General features: G+C 39.1%; 1 pseudogene; it reads left to right on the forward strand.

Annotated features, from left to right (window-relative positions):
* Window positions 1-6577: 6577 nt before the first annotated feature.
* Window positions 6578-7232, forward strand: LOC110580521 (annotated as a pseudogene).
* The last annotated feature ends 13664 nt before the right edge of the window (window positions 7233-20896 follow it).

Consider the following 20896-nt stretch of genomic DNA (forward strand, 5'->3'; position numbering starts at 1 on the left):
GTGGATATTAGGTATTTTTAAAAGTGTGATTTCATGTTAACTGCTGGAATGACACCCTCTCCCTGGCCCTGAAGCAAAAAACACTGTTGGTTATTTCTGGAATCTGGAATTTCATGAATATTTGTTCAAATTTATTAGACCAGAAAGCATAAAGCATGAAGGCAGGGATCATGTCTACTTTTCATTATTCTCTCCCCAACACTGGCACATAGTAAGAATTTTAAACTTGCTAGTAGGATAAATAAAAAAATGAAATGACTTTCCAGGCTGCACTGGGAGTTGGGAAAAGAGCAAGTTCCTTCTCACTCCCTAATCCATGGCTTACTTTTCCAACATGAATCAGGGGAGACAATTAAAATAGGATTCTTTTTTTTTTTTAGATTTTATTTATTTGCCAGAAAGACAGAGAGCACAAACAGGGGGAGCAGCAGAGGGAGAGGGAGAAGCAGGCTCTCTACTGAGCAGGGAGCCAGATGTGGGGTTCAATCCCAGGGCCCTGAGATCATGACCCAAGCCGAAGGCAGACACTCAACTGACTGAGCCACCCAGGAGTCCCTAAAATAGGATTCTATGTCACATGAAAAGAAAAATGAAATACGTACTTCAACAGTGAATACAAAATTAAACATTTGCCTTGTGTTGACATCGATTTTCCTGGGCAATTAAACTGTATAATATCATGATGCATTAAATCAAAAACAGGGGGGGTTCAACCATCCCTACCACCAAATAGATGTGTAAGGAGGCTACTAATAAGGGCATGAGCTAAGGTCATGTGATCCAGAAACCCAATGGATGAGCTACTGTCACTTTTCAAGTGGCCCCAAGCAGAATTTTAGGGTAGATGATGACTTAAAAGTCAAAAAGATGATGATGATAGATGACTTAAAAGATGTATTTAAAGATAGGAATTTGGGGGGATGCCTGGGTGGTTCAGTTAGTTAAGCACCTACCTTTGGCTCAGGTCATGATCCCAGGGTCCTGGGATAGAGCCCTGCATCAGGCTCCCTGCTCAGCAGGGAGCCTGCTTCTCCCTCTCCTGCTCCCCTTGCTTGTGCACTCACACACTCTCTCTTTCTGTCAAATAAATATATAAAAACTTAAAAAAAAAAGATAGGAATTTTGGGAGTCTAGGGATGTCCCAAAGGCAGTCTTAATAGCAGACTGGGCCAAGGGCAGAGCTTAGTGACTCTTGAGCATGGTCTCCTTTTTAAAATAAAATGAAAAGATGCTGGTACACCCAGAAGACTAACTTACTCAACTGTCCTCTGTGGACAGAAATACACTGACACTTTGGCAGGGTTTTCTCAATGAAAAAAATAAAGTAGTTGACACCTTGTAGTTAGCCAGCTTGAATCTAAAATGTAAAGGCGAGTGAGATTTGTGTTTCCTAACCCTTTCTTTGAAAACATGCAAACTGGTTTAGTGACCCAGGTTCCTCATTTTTATATTATTGCAACTGGAAAAGGAATGCTACCTCTACTCTATGTGTGTAATGTAGCACAAAGGTATGATCACTGAGGCATACAACCAGAATGTGTCAGTTCAGAGGGGGGAAAAAAATCTCCCATCTCTGGCAAAATATTTTACACTAAAAACTATAGCTATTCCAATGCAAGACTTACTAAGTGATATACCCAGGGGACAAAGTGGCTTCATGTTGCAATAATAATAAGGTCTGGTTTGTACAAGGACTAGTTTGATCTACCCTCTTTTTAAAGGATAATGAATTTTTTTAGCCATTCAAAAACTGGGTAATTTGTGATCATATATTCCCTAATATGGAAGGTTCCAGTGGCTTCACTTTAATCACCCAGGTTTTATGCTGTTGAAAAAAAATGTGTTAGATGTTGTTACTTTGATACATAAATGCTTTGTTTTTTAAAAAAGAAAAGAGATTTTTCTATTTCTACCAGTGAAAAGGCTATGAGCAGAGCTGCCATTCTTGATTCCTGTGATTTGAGTAGGTGCCTGTAAAGGGCCAGGTGGTGTTTATGCAGATGACTGAGCAAGTTACAATGTGTTCTTCCTTTTGGATAAAACATTAGTGTATCAGATGTGACAAATCAGATGTTCATCTTCCACACTTCTGCATTATTTTACATTGAGAATTAGATGATGTGCTGGCTTAGCTTTTTGCTTTTGTTTTTTTCTTGAAATGAGTTCATAAATAAAGTTCTCTCTACACTCTGCATAATCACAGTCTCACAGAATAGCTAACTGGCTAGGTAATATGATAATTACAGCCATACCTATCTTGCATTGTACAAGAGAAAAAGCACATGTTCTGGGTAACAAAAACACACCATTCATACCCTGGAAGACCTATTTAACATATTATCCATTCCTATACTCTTGTTGTCAAGGAAAAACATGGTCTTCTCATCTTGACATCTTGGGGTGAAGCACCTGATGCTCCAATGTCCACCTAGAAAGTTAGCATCTTCCGGGCACCAAAATGCAAGGCTCAAAACCATTCTCCACTGTGCACAACGCAAACGTTTCCTTCCAATCCAAAGGCGTGCCTTTGGCAGATGACATAAAATTTTTAAATCACTTTTAAAAGAGTCCCCAAATCACTTTTAAATATACTGCTAATATTCCCACCTACAGAGATAGCATTGCCTCCACTTAGCATTACCATGCTTTCAAATCACCCCAACTCCCTTTGGCTACTCTCCACACTACCATTTTGTCCAAGAAAAGACAGCCAGAGGTTCCCCATGAACACAGATTTCCAAAAAGAACAACTGAAAACTTACACTGTTTTGTGTAGTTGGTATCTTTATTCTGAGAGCTCCTGTTATGAATTAGAACAGCACTGTGTGGCTAGTGAGAAATTAATAGACAAAGGTAAGTGAATAGCTTAAGGATTCTTGAAAGTTCTCTCAATGCTCTTAATTCATGCATCCATTCAACAAATATTTATTGAGTTTCTATCATATGAAATTCAAGATAAGACCTTTTTAACCAGGGGACAATGAGAGAGAAGTTACAAATATCATAAGAGAAATATAAGTATACTAAGGAAATTTCAGAGTTAGGTGGAATCACAGAAGACTTTTTAGAAAAGATGTTTTCTGCTGGACCCAGGAGGATGGGTAGGCTCTAAAACAAGAAGAGTGGCTGGAGAGAAAGAGGGATAGGAGGAAGGGGTCATAATTCCACACCTCTTAAGAAATATATTACTACTATGTGGCCACTATTAATAATAATTTCATTATTTAAAGAAGTGATTAATAATAACTCATGTATTTTATAAAATATATTTGGTATATTTTCATATGTTTTACATATTTATCATTAAATGTTGACATCTTAACATTATACTTTGATATATTTAATATATTTTACTTACTAATAACTATTGATGTAATTATTATTATTAAATAATTTATGTATTTCTGTAATATTACCTACGATAATAGCTCCCATTTACAAAGCATTTTTCCTTGTGCCATGCATTATTCTAAGCTATAAAGCTACTCAGTAAACTCGCACAACAATCCTGTGCAGTAAGTACTATTAGTATTCCAGTTTTACAAATAGAAAGGGAAGAGAGATTAACCAACTTGCCCAAAGTCACTGCAAGAATGTGGAAGAACTGGGTTGTAACTAAAATAGGCTGGACTCCAGAGCCCATACTTATGACTGTGCTCTACTATCAGAAGATCAGCCACGCTGTGGGACTTTCTGAGGCTCACATGGCTGTTGGCGGAATTCAATGCCTTACATTGCAGGGCTGGGATCCCTCTTTCCTGCTGGCTGACAGAGGCCCTGCAATTCCTTGCCATGTGGCCCTCTCACAACATCACAGTTTTCTTCTCTCCAGTCCAGGAGAATCTCTCTCTCCAGAGTGCTAAAACTGAGTCCTATACAATCAAAGAAGTGGTGATCCCATCACCTTCGCCATATAATGTAACTGAACTAAGAGAGGGACTATCTCATCATAAAAACAGGCCCCTATTCATGCTCAAGAGAAGGGGATAATACAGGACACATACACCAGGGAATCTTGAGGGTCATCTTAGAATCTGTTACACTGTCCCAAAAGTGGATCTTGGAACAACGATTGTTATGAAAGTTATTTATGAAGAAGTTTTCCAAGAAAAAAACAGCAAAGTAATGGGAAAGTGGGGGCGCCTGGGTGGCTCAGTCGTTGGGCATCTGTCTTTGGTTCAGGTCATGATCCCAGGGTCCTGGGATCGAGGCCCGCATCGGTCTCCCTGCTCCGAGGGAAGCCTGCTTCTCCCTCTCCCACTCCCCCTGCTTGTGTTCCCTCTCTCACTGTAACTCTCTCTGTCAAATAAATAAATAAAATCTTAAAAAAAAAAAGAAATGGGGAAGTCGGCAGAGAAGTTAAGGGAGCCAAACAAGGATGCCAAAACTCAGCAAAGTCTCATGAGGGAGAACTTTAACTCAATTCCAACAGGGAGCTGTGCAGTTTAGGTTCCACCCAAGAGTTGTCCAGATCAGGACTGAGGGGGTATTAAACTCCCATTCCAATTGGCCATTGGTAGCGGGGCTGTCCACCGAGAATGCAAATTCCCAGACTCTTCAGGTATCCGCAGGCAAACTCTAGACACTCAGCCTAAAAGCAGCTTCCTAACAAAACACTGCAGGTGCTGGCTGTCAGAAATGAAAACCTCTGGGAGTCAACATGAACAAAATGGTAAAGGGATCTGCGGAAATAGTAGGGGAGCATTAGCATCATCTGTTATATGAACTTTTGATAAAAGTTTTTAAATATCAAAATTACATCATTTTGTTATAAAAGAAATTACATGAATGTAATAAACTGCTTAATGAAATTATATAGAATTCTGGTTTTGGCAAAATGATAAGCTAAGTTAATATGGAAACCCCACACACACATACATACACTATGACAACATAGACATACTGAATAAATCTGGAAAGAAAGAACCTGAGAGAAAGTGATTCTTTAAACCTCCAGTATGAAGCCTTGAACTCACTCTCAATCTGAACATGCATAAAAAATCTACCAGAATCAGCATAACAAAGGCTTTGAGAACAGAACTATGGTGTAGACCATCAGGGAAGGTGCACAAACTGTGAAAACCAGAATAGCACTGCAAACTCTTTGAAAACTAAACTGACATTCTGCTTGCTTTAAAAAAGAGAGAAGAAAAAAGGGAGAAGAAAGAGAAGGAGGAGGAGGAGAAGCAGAAGTCATTCTCCAGATTTTAACTGAGCCCAGAATCTCATAGCACAGTATTCAAAACGGCCAAGATACAGTCCAGAATTACTCAACGTGCAAAGAACTAGGAAAATGTAGACAAGTGAAAAGAAGAGGCAATCAACAGACACCAACACTAAGATGACCCCAAATATTGAAATTATCAAACAAAAAAAGCTATGGCAATTATTATAACCATGCCACAGGAAGTAAGGGCAAACAACAATCTAGCAACAAATGGAATAATAGGCATTTTCACCAAATTAGTATTAAATGAAAATTCTATAACTAAAAATTACAAAAACAGAAATTTTTTAGTTCACCAGACAGACCTCAATAGTAGAACAGAGCTAGTGAACTTCAAGATCGATCAGTAGAAATTATCCAATCTGAATAAGAGTAGAAATGAATCTAATTTGAATAACAGGGAAAATTTTTAAATAATAAACAAGGCTTTGTATTGGAGCAATATTAAAAGGTCTAAGATTTATCTTGCTGGAGTCCCAGAAGGAGAGGAAAAGAAAATGGTCCAAAAAAATATTTAAATAATAGCTGAAAATGCCCCAAATTTGGTGAAAGACATAAATTTACAGATCCAAGAACCTCAGTGAACCACACGGGATAAATTTAAAGAAATCCACACCCAGACATATAATTAAAATGCTGAAAGTTTTCCCCAATTCTGCTTTCCCCACCCTTCACAGGTGTGTCTCCTGATAGCACCCCACAGAAAACCTCCACGTATAAATTTCAGAGTCTCAGAGTCTGTTTCCCGGGGAATCCCACCTGTGGTATAGTAAAATTAAGTTTACCTCTAGAGAAGGAGAAGAGAAAATGGAATTTGGAGCATGAATAGGAAAAAGTTCATAGGCTTAATCTGGGAATCAGTTATTTTATTTTTTGTATGTTTGAAATATTTTATAATTTCTAAAAATATATGCATGTCTCCAGCAGAAATTGTGATACATATCATGGTAATTTAAGCCAAATATTTCTGCCAGTTATGTAGTAACTTCTAGAAAATTCATAGTATGTAATGTAGGTAATAATCTGGCCCACGGGGGGAAAAAAAAACTTTAAATATTGAGATGTCAAGTGAAACAGCCTACATGTACAGAGCTACTTTTTTTCTGAAAATCACTTGTAAAAAATATTTTTAAAGTCTAGAGAGAAGAACAATCCTGCAATAAAAACAAATATCCTATTTTCACCAGACCAAAATGATAAAGACTTTTTTAACAGAGTTTCTTGGTTTTTAATAGCAATTTGAAAGAATAATAGTATCAAAAAGAAGTTCAGGCAGCCGCAGACACCTTAGGTCCTGGCCGTGCACACGCCTCGTGCCACACCAGGAGTCCAGGCTGTCCAGCCTTCACCATGCTAGTCAAAAAAGGCACCAAGTGCCTCAAATACCTGCTCTCTGGATTTAGTTTCATCTTCAGGCTTGCCAGGATTGCATTCCTTGTCAGTGGACTTAGCTCTGAATTGAATCCAAGGCCAAAAGCATCTTGGAGCAAGAAAACCATCATTCCAGCTTCCATACTGAAGTATAAATTCTGACTGCAGCCAGTGCCCTCAGGACGCTGGTGGGTTTCCTGGGCTGCTGGACTACTGTGCAAGAGCCCAGTGCATGCGGGGATTGTTCTTTGGCTTCTTCTTGATGATATTTGCCATTGAAATAGCTGCAGGCAGGTGGGATATTCCCACGAAGATGAGGTGATTAAGTCCAGGAGTTTTACAAGGATACCTACACCAAGCTGAAAGTCAAGGACAAGCCCCAGTAGGACGCTAACAGTCATCCCCTCTGCATTGGACCGCTGTGGTGTGGCTGGAGGAGTGGAACAATTTATCCACCCCCAAAAGGATTTCCTCTCAAGCATCCTAGTGAAGTCTTGCTCTGAGGCCATCAAAGAGGTCTTTGACAACAAATCCCACATCACCCGTGCATGGGATCACTGCGGTGGTAATATCTGGCACAGTCTTCAGTACGACCCTGTGCTGTGCTATCCACAGGAGCACAGAGAAGATTTAGAGTCAGCGTGTGCCCCTGAGCAGGAAAGTTCACCCCTGGAGATGGCTGATTACTTTCTTGGGGGTTTTTGGCAGGGGGGAGGGGCACTAACTTTAATATTCATTCTGCATTTCCAAAGGAAAAAAGTGATCCTGTGTTTGTCTTTTTAATGCTTTATTCGATATTGGTATTTGTAGTTGCTTTGGTTTGTTTGTTTGGTTGGTTGGTTGTTTTTGTTTATTAGGTTAAGCAGAAATCCTGCAATGAAAGGCACTATATTTGCTAGACTCTAGACAAAAGAGTGTATGTAAAGAGAATATTTTTTACTTTACATAGATTTTTAAATGTCTATCACATTTAATCAGGTTGTACTTATGTTGAAGACAATTTCATACATAATAAAAGATGACAATAAAGAAGTGTATATTGCATTTTTCATATATTATTTCATTTTATCAATAAAACGTCTGTAGTTATGAATCCCCGTTGCATGGCCACCACATAAAAATGAGCCGTAATTTCCTATCTCTCATTTACATATTAGCCCTTAAGACCGTTCAAATTCTAAAATGGCAAGTCAAAAAGCTGGTAGGGAAAACTGCTATTGTATAACTTGACAGAATCCAAGAAGCCGTTGGCCATGTGAATTATCAGGGGATAAATTCACCCTCTGCTTCCTCACCCTACTCACAGATTCCAAAACTAGCTGGGGACACCGGAAGGAGGCTGCTTGGTGAAAAATCTCTTTTTCTCTTTCTAATGGGTGCACGTACGCACACATGCACACGCACACATGTGGTTTTAAGTTCACAAGCCTGCAGCAGAGTGGGTGTGGGGAAGGGAGATGATCTCTAAAAAGCTATATATAAAAGTTCCCCAAAACCAAAAAACAAATCTGCCCACAAGGACTGAACTTCCTGGAGTGCAGATATATAGGAGCGAAGGACAGAGTAAGCAAGATTCTATGTTTGCAAGAATAGATTAAACCTCAAAAAGAAAAGAAGAGACACACACACACACACACACAAATTCTCCTCAGAGTAAAACTTTTTGTTTAGTTCTTATTTGTAATGCTTTCCCACAGAGAATAGAATATGAAACCAAGGAGCCCAATCTTATCTCAGAGAGAGAGAGCATTAAAGGGCATAAGAAAGAGAACTCAAGAGTTATTCAACGGACAAAAGATTGAAGAGCTTTGGTGATATTTTTTTTTTTTCTGGAGGACGACTTACACTATAGGAGCCTGAGGGAAAGAGTAAGAAGTCGTGGATAAAGGCTAAGACTGGTAAGAAAGGTTTGGGCTGAAAAAGAGGAATGGCTCTGCAGGAGCAGCTAGAGGTCGTTTCAAGGGTGGCCATCTGCTCCTTGGGACAGGAGCAATTTCAGTGCCTGTTCAGGACTTCTAATCCTGTGTCTGAGAAACAAGGCCATGTCACCAGATGAGATTCAGATTATCCCAGGAAGCCAGACAATGTGGGTCTGCCCGCTATGGGGAAGTAACCACGATGTCAAGCGGACTCTGTCCAGATCTGCATGTCTTATTAAGAAAACAAATGCCAAGTCTCCTGCTTTCAAGGGCTTTCTTACCCTCTACAGGAAAAAGACATCTATAGGGGGTAACAGATGATTTTTAAAAACCTACATTGATGTCTCCCATTAACTACTGTTGGGTAACATGGAGGAGTTAAGTACTTGAGGGAAGCAAGAGAAAGCAAGGATGGAGTAAGGGGGACTCAGACGATGATCAGAAAAAGGGAAAGAACAATGGGTAACTATTTCCCAGAAGAGGAAGTTTCACACATGTATCTTATAAGGGGCAGGCTCATAGTTCCGTGAGAAGAATACGAGGAAGATGTAACAGACAAAAATATGGTCACCTTCTAGAGTTCCAAGGCAGAAATGAGAAGAGTGTGCTTGAGATTTGCCTGAAGCATTTACTAAGATGTATTCAAAACAAAACAAAATGCAATCAAAATGGGCGGCAGTTAGAGATTTAGCACGTATAGTCCGCTTTCATTTGGCGAATGAATAAGAGAACAGAAAAGAGGCATGATTACAACTTCAGGTGGGATTGAGGAGAATGGGTTAAAACTGTCAAGAACTATGAAGAGTCTAAGCTTTTACCTTCCTTGCAAGCTGACAAGTTAGCCTGCAGAAGTCATGAGCTCCTGCATCTGAGACAAAGGTCCTACTTGTCCATTGCACAACCAGCTACCTGAGCATCATTTTGGTTTGGTTACCCCTACACTCCAAATGCCACAGGGGTGACAGAGAACGGCCTCAGTGAATCCTGCTGAGGGATACGGTAGGTTTGCATCACAGCTGAGGAATACTGACCTCATGAAACCCAAATCTTCTATAATGGGCAATAAGTAAGCCTGTCTGATCTTTGTGCCAGAAGAAGATACCAGTTTTTATAAAAGATTTTATTTATTTGAGAGGGAGCGAGAGAGCATAAACAGGGGGAGGAGTAGAGAGAGAGGGAGAAGGTTTCCCGGTGAGCAGGCAGCCCAGCTCAGGGCTCGATCCCAGGACTCTGGAATGAGAACCTGAGCCAAAGGTAGATGCTTAACCAACTGAGCCACCCAGGTGCCCTGGAAAACATTATTTTATTATACTGAACAGTATAAGGCCATCCGGAACAAAAAGGCTGTTAGTCTTTCTGCTCAGAAGATATTACAAAATGCAAGAGACCTATGGAGAGTGATCTCTGTACAGTGGAGGATGGGCAGACCCTCAGAATGAGTGGATGGGAAGTCAAGATTTCAGAGATGAAGGAATATAACACAGCAGGAAATACAGTGAGGGGTAAAGAATATAGCTTCTTTGCAGAAGAATCAGCAAAATGTATTATGATCTGAGGGTCTGAATCTTTGGGAAAAGGGCCAAAAGGAAAGAAGTAGGAGAGAAAGGATCAAACAAAACTACTCTACTAGTTACCTATTGCTGCATAATAAATTACCCCAAAACTTAGTGGCTCACAATAATAAACACCTATTATCTCATACAGTTTCATGGGTCAGGAATCTGGGGGCAGCTTAGCTGGGTGGTTCTGGTTCAGAGTTAGTCATGAGGTTGCAGTCTAGACGTTGATGAAGGCTACAGTCAGCTGAAGGCTTGACTGGGGCAGGCAGATCTGCTTCCACACTGATAATTCATTCACATACCTGGCAAGTTAGCGCTGGTTGTGCTCAGGAAACCTCAGTGCGTCCCTGTGTAGATATCTCCATAAGGAGAACATCTTCATAACATGCAAGCTGGCTTCCCCAGGGATGAGTGATCCGAGAGAGAGCAAGGAAGAAGTCACAATGCCTTTTATGACTTAGTCTCAGTAGACACACATATGTCACCCCTGACATACTCTATTCATTAGAACCAAGTCACTAAGTCCAGTTCACACTCAAGAGGAAGAGAATTGAGCTCCATATCTTATAGGGTAGAATATCAAAGACTTGAGGCACCTGGCTGGCTCAGCCGAAGGAGCGAGCAACTCTTGATCTTGGAGTTATGAGTTGAAGCCCCATGTTAGGTGTAGAGATTACTTGAAAATAAAAAAATAAAATCTTTTAAAAGAAAAGAGTATCAAAGACTTTATGGACTTTATGGATATACTTAAAACCCCCCACTCACTCCAAGTTTATGTACTTGATACAATGAAGGAGCATGTTATTAGTGAGCAAAAAAATGATGTCACCACTAGTAAGACTGTAGTTTAAGCAAGAGACAGGTCCTAGAGTAGGGTGTGCAGGGGTGAGCTGCTTTGGGTGTGTTTAAGATAAGCAGAAATTTTTCTAACTTGTCTCTTGGTTAAAATTTGTATTTTCTCTTTCTTATCTCCTTTCCCTATCACTAATACCTAGTTCTTTGTATACAGATAATCACAGAATTTTTTTGGTCTTATTTTGATTCAACTCTAATACAAGTTGATGTTCCCACAGCAATTTTTAAAAAGCAAGCACTACTGTCCAGGCAGAGGGGAAAAATTGATCCAGAAGCTGAGGAGAAAATTGTGTTGATCTCTAACAGAGATTTATTATACTGAGGTTACAATCAGTCCCTTGCAGAGTCACAGGGTTCTTGTGGTCAGGTTGAAAAGCCAAAACCCTCTAATCTATGGCAGAACTCAATTTTCCCCATGGATTTATCACTTCCTAATGTTTTGGCTTATTGTTTAATAGTGCCATGATGATCAGATCTGCATTTATGCAGACTACTCTGCCAGTGTATAAGACGAGCGAGATTATAGTCAAGAATACCAGGTGGGATTCCATTACAATACCCCAGATACGAAATAATAAAGGCCTGAATGCAGGCAGTCATATTGAGAATAAAAAAAGAGAGGTAGGTTTCAAGACAGAGTCCTGAGATATGATACTCAGAGCTTGGGGATGACTCAAAGGTAGGAGATGAGGAAAAGGAAAAGTAGAGGAAAACTCAGACATGTCTGGTTAGTCCCAGATTGCCCAGGACTTTGGCAGTTTTAGCGGTGAAAATCTTGTGTTCTGGGAAACCTCAGTCCCAGGCAAACTGGCACATCTGAATGCCCTGTGGTAGGAATACCATTAACTTAAACACAGAATACAGGAGAAGGAATACAGTGAAAAATAAATTCTGTATGGACACATTGCATTTAAGACAACTACAGGTGCTATAAGGAAAAACAAACCAGAAATGCATTTTTAGAGTCCAGTGAGAGGCTGGGGCTGGATATGGAGAACTGTTCGGCATCCAATGAGAACTGATGTCACGGCGGGAGAGGACAAGAATCTCCTCGGGAGGCTTTATAGAATAAAAGAAAAAGGGGGTTGAGAAGAGGACTCAGGCTTGGGGAAAAAAAGTGAGGGATGTGCATGCTCTTGGAGGATGAGAACTCAAGAATTCATCAAAGAAACTGAAAGTGGGAAAAATGAGACATAGTGATTATTACAGAAACCAAGGAAAGAGGGTTTGTGGGTTTTTTTTTTTTAAAGATCCCAGAGAAGGGCAAAAATGTCAAATGCTACAGGGAAGAGTCCATGGGACCTGGAAATTCGGTCTATTTCCTGTGTTGATAGGAATGGGGGGCAGATATTAGAAACCAATGCTAAGATGGTAAGGAGAGCGCCGGGGCCCAGAGAGCGCAAAGAGGGTCACATGGGACAGATATATGGCCCTCAGAGCCCCTGAGAACCCAGAGAGCCAAAGCATGCACTGCTTCCGTCTCACTCTCCATTCCCAGGCCCTGAGAAACTACCATCTTTCCTGACAGCTTTAGTTTAAAAACAACTCATATTTCTTGAAAACATAGTATGTGCCAGGCACCTTATACCTTATCTCATTTAATCCTACAGCAACCCAATCAGGAACTTACTATGAATATACCTCATTTTGCTCGTCTTCAAGTTCTCCCCATTAAAAAAAAAACCTGTGATGACAAAAACTGAATAGTTTTCTACAATATACCATACTCCAAGAACATCCCCCTCGTCTTTGAGATTGTTCATTGTCCCTGAATCCTGAGTCACTATTGTCCGCTTTGGTCTCCAAGAATCAAATGAAATTTTTTTCTAAAAAAAAAAAATTGTTACGATACCTTTGAATTCTATTATGATTTTCTGAGGCACAATAACCCCACCCCCCTTATGCTAGCTAGCAGGTTAAGAAAGGCTAGACTTCAATTCTTTCTAGAAGAATATCTAAATAGGCATTCAAATACCCATAGCTCTGCAATATTATATTCACAACTCTGTAATTGAATAGTTTGTTAATTGCTTTTGTTGGTAACTTCTGTTTACCTATTAAATGATAAACTTCTGAATGTCTGAAACCAAGCATCATACTTTTTTCATCACCTGCAACACCTAATACATTATTGGACACCACAGGCACTTCTTACTATTTGATGGTTGAGTAGTAACACTCAGATACAAAATTATGACCAGAACTTGCTTTCACCCTCCCTGTGAGAGTCTTCATGATGTTCCCTGGCTGGAACACCAGGATTTAACCATGTTAGTCTGAGCTCTTCTCACCAGATCAGTTCATTAAGTCATAGAATTAATTACACACTGGTGGCAAATAGAACACACAGAAACAAAAATGCACTATATGTGGTATTGTCCATAAAAGATCACATGAAGAAGTACCCATAAAATGAGCTGGTATCATCTCGAAAACTTTGCTGTGAAAGATTAATAGAAACTTTATGTATTTTTGCAGTCATACAACCTTCTGTATACATTTTCTCTATGATATTGGTAGTAGAAATACCATATTCCCAACTCAAAGCTAAAATTCTCAAAGATAGAACATATATAAGCAACTAATGAAACAGACTCCATTTTTCCCCTCTCTGTATTACTCAAATCGAAAAAACTCCAGAGTTATCAATTCTTCTGTAAGACATGCAGGTCTAGGCTTGTATAACTACAATTTCTGCTAAGTGGCCACAGGCTAGTATTTTCACACCTTTTTTGTACTAAATGGTTAGAACTGATCACTCCACCAGAAGCTGTCACTGAGACATGTTCATTTACAAATCTTAATATATGCAGCAATAGGATTGAATTTTAGAATTTTTTCTATTTGCTTGCATTTCAGTAAACTCTTGCAAATGCCATTCCATTTTTCCCTTTTGTGCAATTATGCACACATAAATACCTGTTAAGATTATTGAAAAAAATTTTACTCAATTTGTCACAAATAATCAGTACGTTTCTAGTCTGGACAACTCTTTGGATAATTACCTGAATTTTTTGTTAAGTGCTTTAGATTGCTCACTTAACTTGGTAAAAAGCAGTTTGCTGAAAATAAAAGAAAGAAAGAAAAAGAGAAAAAAACAACTAAAGGCAGGGGGGAGGTGGGTGGGGGAGGGAGGGAGTAAAACACCAAGCTTTGCTAATAAATAGTTCTCAGAAATATCAGCTCCCAATTTACTACTTGTACACAATGGGCCAGTTGGAACTTGCATGGTGATCCAATTTGCCACAGCTCTTGTTTTTAGTCTTTGTGGAGAAGCTGTGTGAGCACAGTGGGGGCCGCTCCCCCGCATCCCCTGAGTCAATCAGTGGGCTTTTGTTTCCTGCTGGTCAAAAATATCAGGTGGCTTTGAGAGTCTAATTATCAATGAAAAATTAAATTCAATACAGAAATGTAGCCACAAGCACCACTCTCCTCACCCTTCCTGCGCCCTCCCCACCCCAGGCATGTGATGGAGTATCACGTTATTCCTTAGGATTCCAAAAAGATAGCAAGGAAAAAAGGCACAGGCCTGGAGAAGCAAGCAGAAGAATAAGCGATTTTTACTTACATGGCTTGCTCCTTTTTTGGTGGAAGACTGTTCTAATTACCCTGGACATTCTGAAATCAGCAAGCGGCAGGGAGTTTCCTCTTAGAATTGCTAGGCCACATTTATCTCAACATTGCTTCATAAAATGTTCTGGCCATAGTTTCCACCAGAAATGGAATAAACAGAGAAATGAAAGGACATCTATGTTATTGCCAATAACCCCAACTTGCCTGATAACACAAATATGCTCTCTTCTAATGCAGTAAAGGAGTTTGCTGTTGGTTAAGGTATGTTCCTACCTCTTCTGAATTTATTCCAGGCAGTTCAGGGAACATGACGTTGAAAAAGCTCATAACCACGAGCCTGTAACACTTAATTCAGGTTTTCAAAGGTCAAGGCAGATACAAGTTCCTTGCTTCATATTCTAGGTCAGCATGGAATTCGAGCCCACCAAATCCACATATGGTATGGTGTTAGTTTTCCACACATGTATTTTCTTTTAATTTAGTCTTAAAAAAAAAAAAAGGTACTTCCTTGATAAGTGATCAACTAAGCTTATAGCAGGGGAAAACCCTACTAACTCAAAATATGCACTCGACGGTCAACCTTTCCCTTAAGATACTACCCCCACAAAGGGTGCCTGGGTGGCTCAGTCAGTTAAGTGTCTGCCTTCGGCTCAGGTCATGAATCTCAGGGTCCTGGGATGGAGTCCTGCATCGGGCTCCCTGCTCAGCAGGGAACCTGCTTCTTCCTCTCCCTCTGCCCCTCCCCACTGCTTGGGCGTCCCTCTCTCTCTCTCTCAAATAAATAAATAAAATCTTTAAAAAAAAAGATACCATCCCCACATATGAAATATTAAAGGTAAAGCCATTCGAGGTAAGCCTTTTGAAGATGCTCAAATACTTCAAATATAGTGTCATCATACATTATTTTTAAATCCCACAATAGGGCGCCTGGGTGGCTCAGTTGGTTAAGCGACTGCCTTCGGCTCAGGTCATGGTCCTGGAGTCCCTGGATCGAGTCCCACATCGGGCTCCCTGCTCGGCAGGGAGCCTGCTTCTCCCTCTGACCCTCCCCCCTCTCATGTGCTCTCTCTCTCTCTCATTCTCTCTGTCTCAAATAAATAAATAAAATCTTAAAAATAAAAAAAAATAAATCCCACAATAAATATTATGGTTGATTCACAAATACCATTGAAGTGTGAAGCATTCTTCCATATGAGGAACTATCAAGAGATGGTATCAACCTTGGGTTAAATATCTCTGGAGATTATTTAATCAGACAATATGCTTTTCTCTAGGAGTTCAAAGTTACAAAAAGCCTTGGGGCACCTGGGTGGCTCAGTTGGTTCAGTGGCCGACTCTTGCTTTTGGCTCAGGGCATAGCATGGGTTCTGAGATGGAGCCCCCATCAGGCTCCACACACAGCACAGAGTCTGCTTGGGATTCCTTCGCTCTTCTTCTCCCTGCCCCTCTGCTCCTCCCTGCCCCTCCTCCCCACCTCCCCACCTCACACTCCTGCAAGGGCCCTCTCTCTCTCAAATAAATAAATAAATAAATAAATAAATAAATAAATAAATAAAACTTTTTAAAAAAATTTATAAAAAGCTTTGAATATATCGTTAGGTAAGATAGGACTAGAAATTACTGCAGTGCTCCAATATTCTTTTTTTTTTTTAAGATTTTATTTATTTGTCAGACAGAGAGAGAGAGACAGAGAGCACAAGCCGGGGGAGGGGCAGAGGCAGAGGGAAAAGCAGATTCCCCACTTAGCAGGGAACCCAGTGTGGGACTCGATCCCAGCACCCTGGGATCATGACCTGAGCTGAAGGCAGATGCTTAACCAAGCCACCCAGTCATTCCTATAGCCCTCCAAAATTCTTAAGACACCAGTTATATAATTGTCTGAATCTGTTTTAAGGATCACAAAGGCCCAATAACCCAATTATAGCTAAACTTGTCCAAGGGCACTGTGGGAACTTGATCATAAATACAATCATTGAAGAAACACCCTCCTGACTAGAGGAAGGCACAAGAGGGGGGTATTATTAAAGATAATTTTATAACATGTGGATATCTAAATTTTCATTTTTCATGTTTTAAATGGAACTTTTCACCTTGACAAATATTAGTATTCAAAACAGAAAAGATAGGGGCGCCTGTGGCTCAGCTGTTAAACGTCTGCCTTCGGCTCAGGTCATGATCCCAGGGTCCTGGGTTTGAGCCCCACATCGGGCTCCCTGCTCAGCGGGAAGCCTGCTTCTCCCTCTCCCACTCCCCCTACTTGTGTTCCCTCTCTATGTCTCTCTCTGTCAAATAAGTAAATAAAAAATCTTTTAAAAAAAACAGAAAAGATAAATCCTTTTTGGTCTTTTAAGATTCTAACGCTACTTTGAGCAGGGAGACATTGACTATATACTGAGGAAGGTGTTATTGTTATTCATTTGAAACTTATTTTAAATGATCATATACTACATAACTAAAGAATAGGCTATCTTTGAACTTAGCAATAATCATAAAGAAGAAGAGGTGTTTGACATTCTTTAGCTTTTATACATTTATCTGAGTTTTGCTATTTTAATACCTAAGATACAATATACATGCACAGAGCAATACCACATCAGAAACAGGAACTGAGAAAAGGTCATTCTTTACAAAGGGACATCAGGTAAAACTCTAACCATTAAAGATGTTAACACTCAGGGGTGCCTGGCTGGCTCAGTCAGAAGAGGGTGCAACTCCTGATCTTGGGGTCATGAGTTCGAGCCCCACTCTGGGTGTAGAGATTACTTAAATAAATTTTTTAAAAAATGATAACACTCAGATATAATGTAAGCTGAAGATTATTTTTTCAATATGCTTGAAACCTATAACAACCAAAGGCACATCAAACATTGTGTTTCTGTGCTGATACACCTTTTTGAACTTGGCTTAACTAAATGGTCACAGATAACTTTTTCTAGTCTCATTCATTCTCTCAGACTTTGCTGAATAAAATCAATTTTATCATTAAAATTACTTGGCTGCATAGAATAATATGCATTTCCTTTTAATGGATTCTTTATTGCCCACCTGGAGTTTTTTAAAGTAAAAATACTACTTTACCTAAAATTAAAAATTAGTATAATATTACATATCTACTAGTATAAATAGAATGCTTCACATTAAGACAAAACTTTAACAACATAAAAGAGGATCTCTTTAACTGAGATATAAGTAGGAGTAAACACTTTATGCAAACTCATTTCAGGTCTTCTGGTCTTCTTGACACCCAATTCTTTTATTTATTTTTTTATTATGTTCCATTAGCCACCATAGAGTACATCATTAGTTTCTGATGCAGTGTTCCCCAGAACTTTCTAAAAAGGAAGCTGCACATGCTATTTAAAGTTGCATCATATGTCTTCTATTATAAATTATTAAAGGACTTAATGGACAATGCATTAGAAAGAAAACAGGCAAATTACAGAATAAATTTAACGTTGCAAAGAAACAGAGCAACTTGCAGGACATTAAACACTCTATTTTGACATGGAATGCCTGAAGCTAAAGCAATTAAAGCCACAAAATATTGCTGGCTGACATGATGTGTATGTAAATTTGTCATTCATTGGCAAAGGTTTGTACCAATCACTGGGAATGTTCACAGTAAAACAATCCATGTACCATAAAATGCTTTCAGTGACGTCCTCTAAAAAAAGTCGTCCGTATCATTTAAGGTATCTGATCCTTATCCACTGTAAATTTTTGGTTTAATAAAAGTATTCTACGGATATGATCTTAAGTTTGAGGATTAGTTCTTGACATACTATTGTATCTATGTTGATTTTGTAAAGGAGAAATGTCATTTTTGACATACACCCCCAACAGGAAAAGAAAATACAAGCTTGAACTTGACATTATATTGAATTTGCTTCTGTTTTCCCCTCTATTGCAAAAAGAAGGCCTGTATCAAACTCTAGAAACAGCATCGAACAGGGCCATACTGAATTCTAGCCAGTGACCTGATTTATCCCAGCTTAGAAATAGTGGTATTCTCCCACAGGAGGGAGGAGATAAAACACACAGTAATCCCCCAAATGTACTGTTGCTATGGGAAAGAAGAGGACGCCTGCTGAGACCGAAAGTCACAGAGTATTTGGGCAGTTGAGAAAATGTAGGCCCATCCTCTATTGCCAAAGCCTGGAGACTCTCTTTGCCAAGATTCCCTGGTCATTTGGCATTAAAGAGAAACACTGGACAGAACCCTCACAGAACATATAAGGAAAGCAGACACATTTTAATATTCATCTATCAGAGCTGTCCAATTATCCCTTCAAATTAGATGAACCAGTAATAAACTGGGAGCCAAGAGAGCATTTTAATAAATACCACAAATGACTTCATAATAGCCAGAATACATAGTCAAAATAGTTGGTCAATGCCAACATTTACATTTATTAGACATTTCACCAATAAATTTTATTAAATTTTCCCAAAGCCTATGAATGAGAAACACCTTTCTCTTTCTTGCCCTCTCCAAAATTATGTATAGTTATATATATTATATATATTAAATATTATTTTATATATTTGTACCATATATTTATATTGTATGTATACACATACTTACATGTATTATGAATATTTTTTTTAGAAAAGAGCTAGCTCATAAGATTTCACAGCTCCAATTTCCCTTTCTGAGATCCTATATTCCAGTCTTTCTTGGCTGCTATTGAAAAGAAACAGAGGATTAATCTCCAGTCTTGTTTTGGAGAAAAATCTTCACAAACCACAGGCCCCAGTTGGTAAATAAGAAGCTGTGCAGGGGACTCTGACCTGCCAAACATTTAATATTATATGCATTAGCATTGTGTTGATAATCCCAACCAATCACCGTTACATATTATGTCTAAATTAAATATTTAGAAATGTAAATTTGTATATGCACATACTAAGATGAAAAAAAATCCCTACTCTAGAGTTTAATAACCCTGACAGCCTCGTACATTATTTGCAAGATAAGAATATTAGTTTGTGGGAGCTCAATAAACATTTATTGAGCATCTCAGACAGGCACTGAGGAAATTTCTTAAATGTGTATTATATGTCCTCAAAAGGCTTACAGTCTAAGGAGAAAAACAGACAAGTAATCAAATATCTTATACAAAAGAATGGCAAAAGTACTAAATGGAGGTAAAATGGATTTAAAAAGAGAGTAGAAAGAGCAGGAGGAGAAAGGAAACAAGAAAACAAGGAGAAAGCAGAGAGGGGCGCCTGGGTGGCTCAGTCAGTTAAGCGTCTTGACTCTTGGTTTCGGCTCAGGTCATGATCTCAGGATCTTGGGATCAAGCCCTGCATGGGGCTCTGCACTAGCGGGGAATCGGCTTGAGGATTCTCTCTCCCTCTTCCTCTGCCCTTCCCTGCTCGCTCACGCTCTCTCTCTCTCTCAAGTAAATAAATAAATCTTTAAATTAAAAAAAAAGCGAGAAAAGGCACTGACATACAGAATGGAAAATGTAGAATGATTCCAGGAACTGGCTCAAGTGCCACATATGGACTCATGCAGTAATCTACCCAGCCATGCTCCTTGCTGTCCAACAACTCATACTTCACCTGTGGTTTAGGAGTATGGCAATCTTACAGAGGTATCTAGGAAGTGCATGCAAATAAATATTTGAGGATCTGCTTCATTCCTAGAATTAGAACTTAGTCAAGGGACAGATAGTCTCGAAGTTTGTATGCCAGCAAGACAATTTCTAAATTGAAAAGGTGATCACACATTTCAGTGTTTCACAAGTAATAAATATGAATCATATCAAACTTGCACAGTGTGAGTAGACCTCAGCACCCTAAGAAAAGAACTAAAATAATTCCAAATTTATCTCCATCTTTGGACAGTAATGACCATTAGTCTCTTTTTAATTTGGAAGCTTAAAAAATATTCTAATGTTGTTTTTCTTAAGCCTTAACATAGTAGGAGGGAGCTGACATGTGGTCTTCTTTGTTCTAAACATGTTGTATCTATGACATGCAATATTAATCCCATTTGTACAATAAAAAGTATGATCCACTTGAGCCTTGCTCTCTTGTGATTTATGAATCATTGTAGTACTCTGGGGATAGTTATCAAGTCTCTGAAGTTCCTACTTGTTTCTTCAATTTTTTCCTCAAATACCTTGGTACTGAAAGTATCTAGGAAATTTGAAATCGCCATATGAAATACAATAATACATTAATAATACATTCACTCCACATGTTCTTCACTCTTTCCGTAAGATCTGTAGCTTAATAGAGCTAGAAGATCACCAAATAAAATAACACTAGTTCCATTGATACCTCAGAAGTAAAGGCTACTTATTCCAGTCTTATTCCTTTGGTAAGTAGCTAAAATACCCAATTAATAGGGTTTAACCATCCAACAGAATTTATTTTTAGAG

The sequence above is a fragment of the Neomonachus schauinslandi genome, chromosome 4 (genome assembly GCF_002201575.2).
Source record: "Neomonachus schauinslandi chromosome 4, ASM220157v2, whole genome shotgun sequence".
Taxonomy (NCBI): Eukaryota; Metazoa; Chordata; class Mammalia; order Carnivora; family Phocidae; genus Neomonachus; species Neomonachus schauinslandi.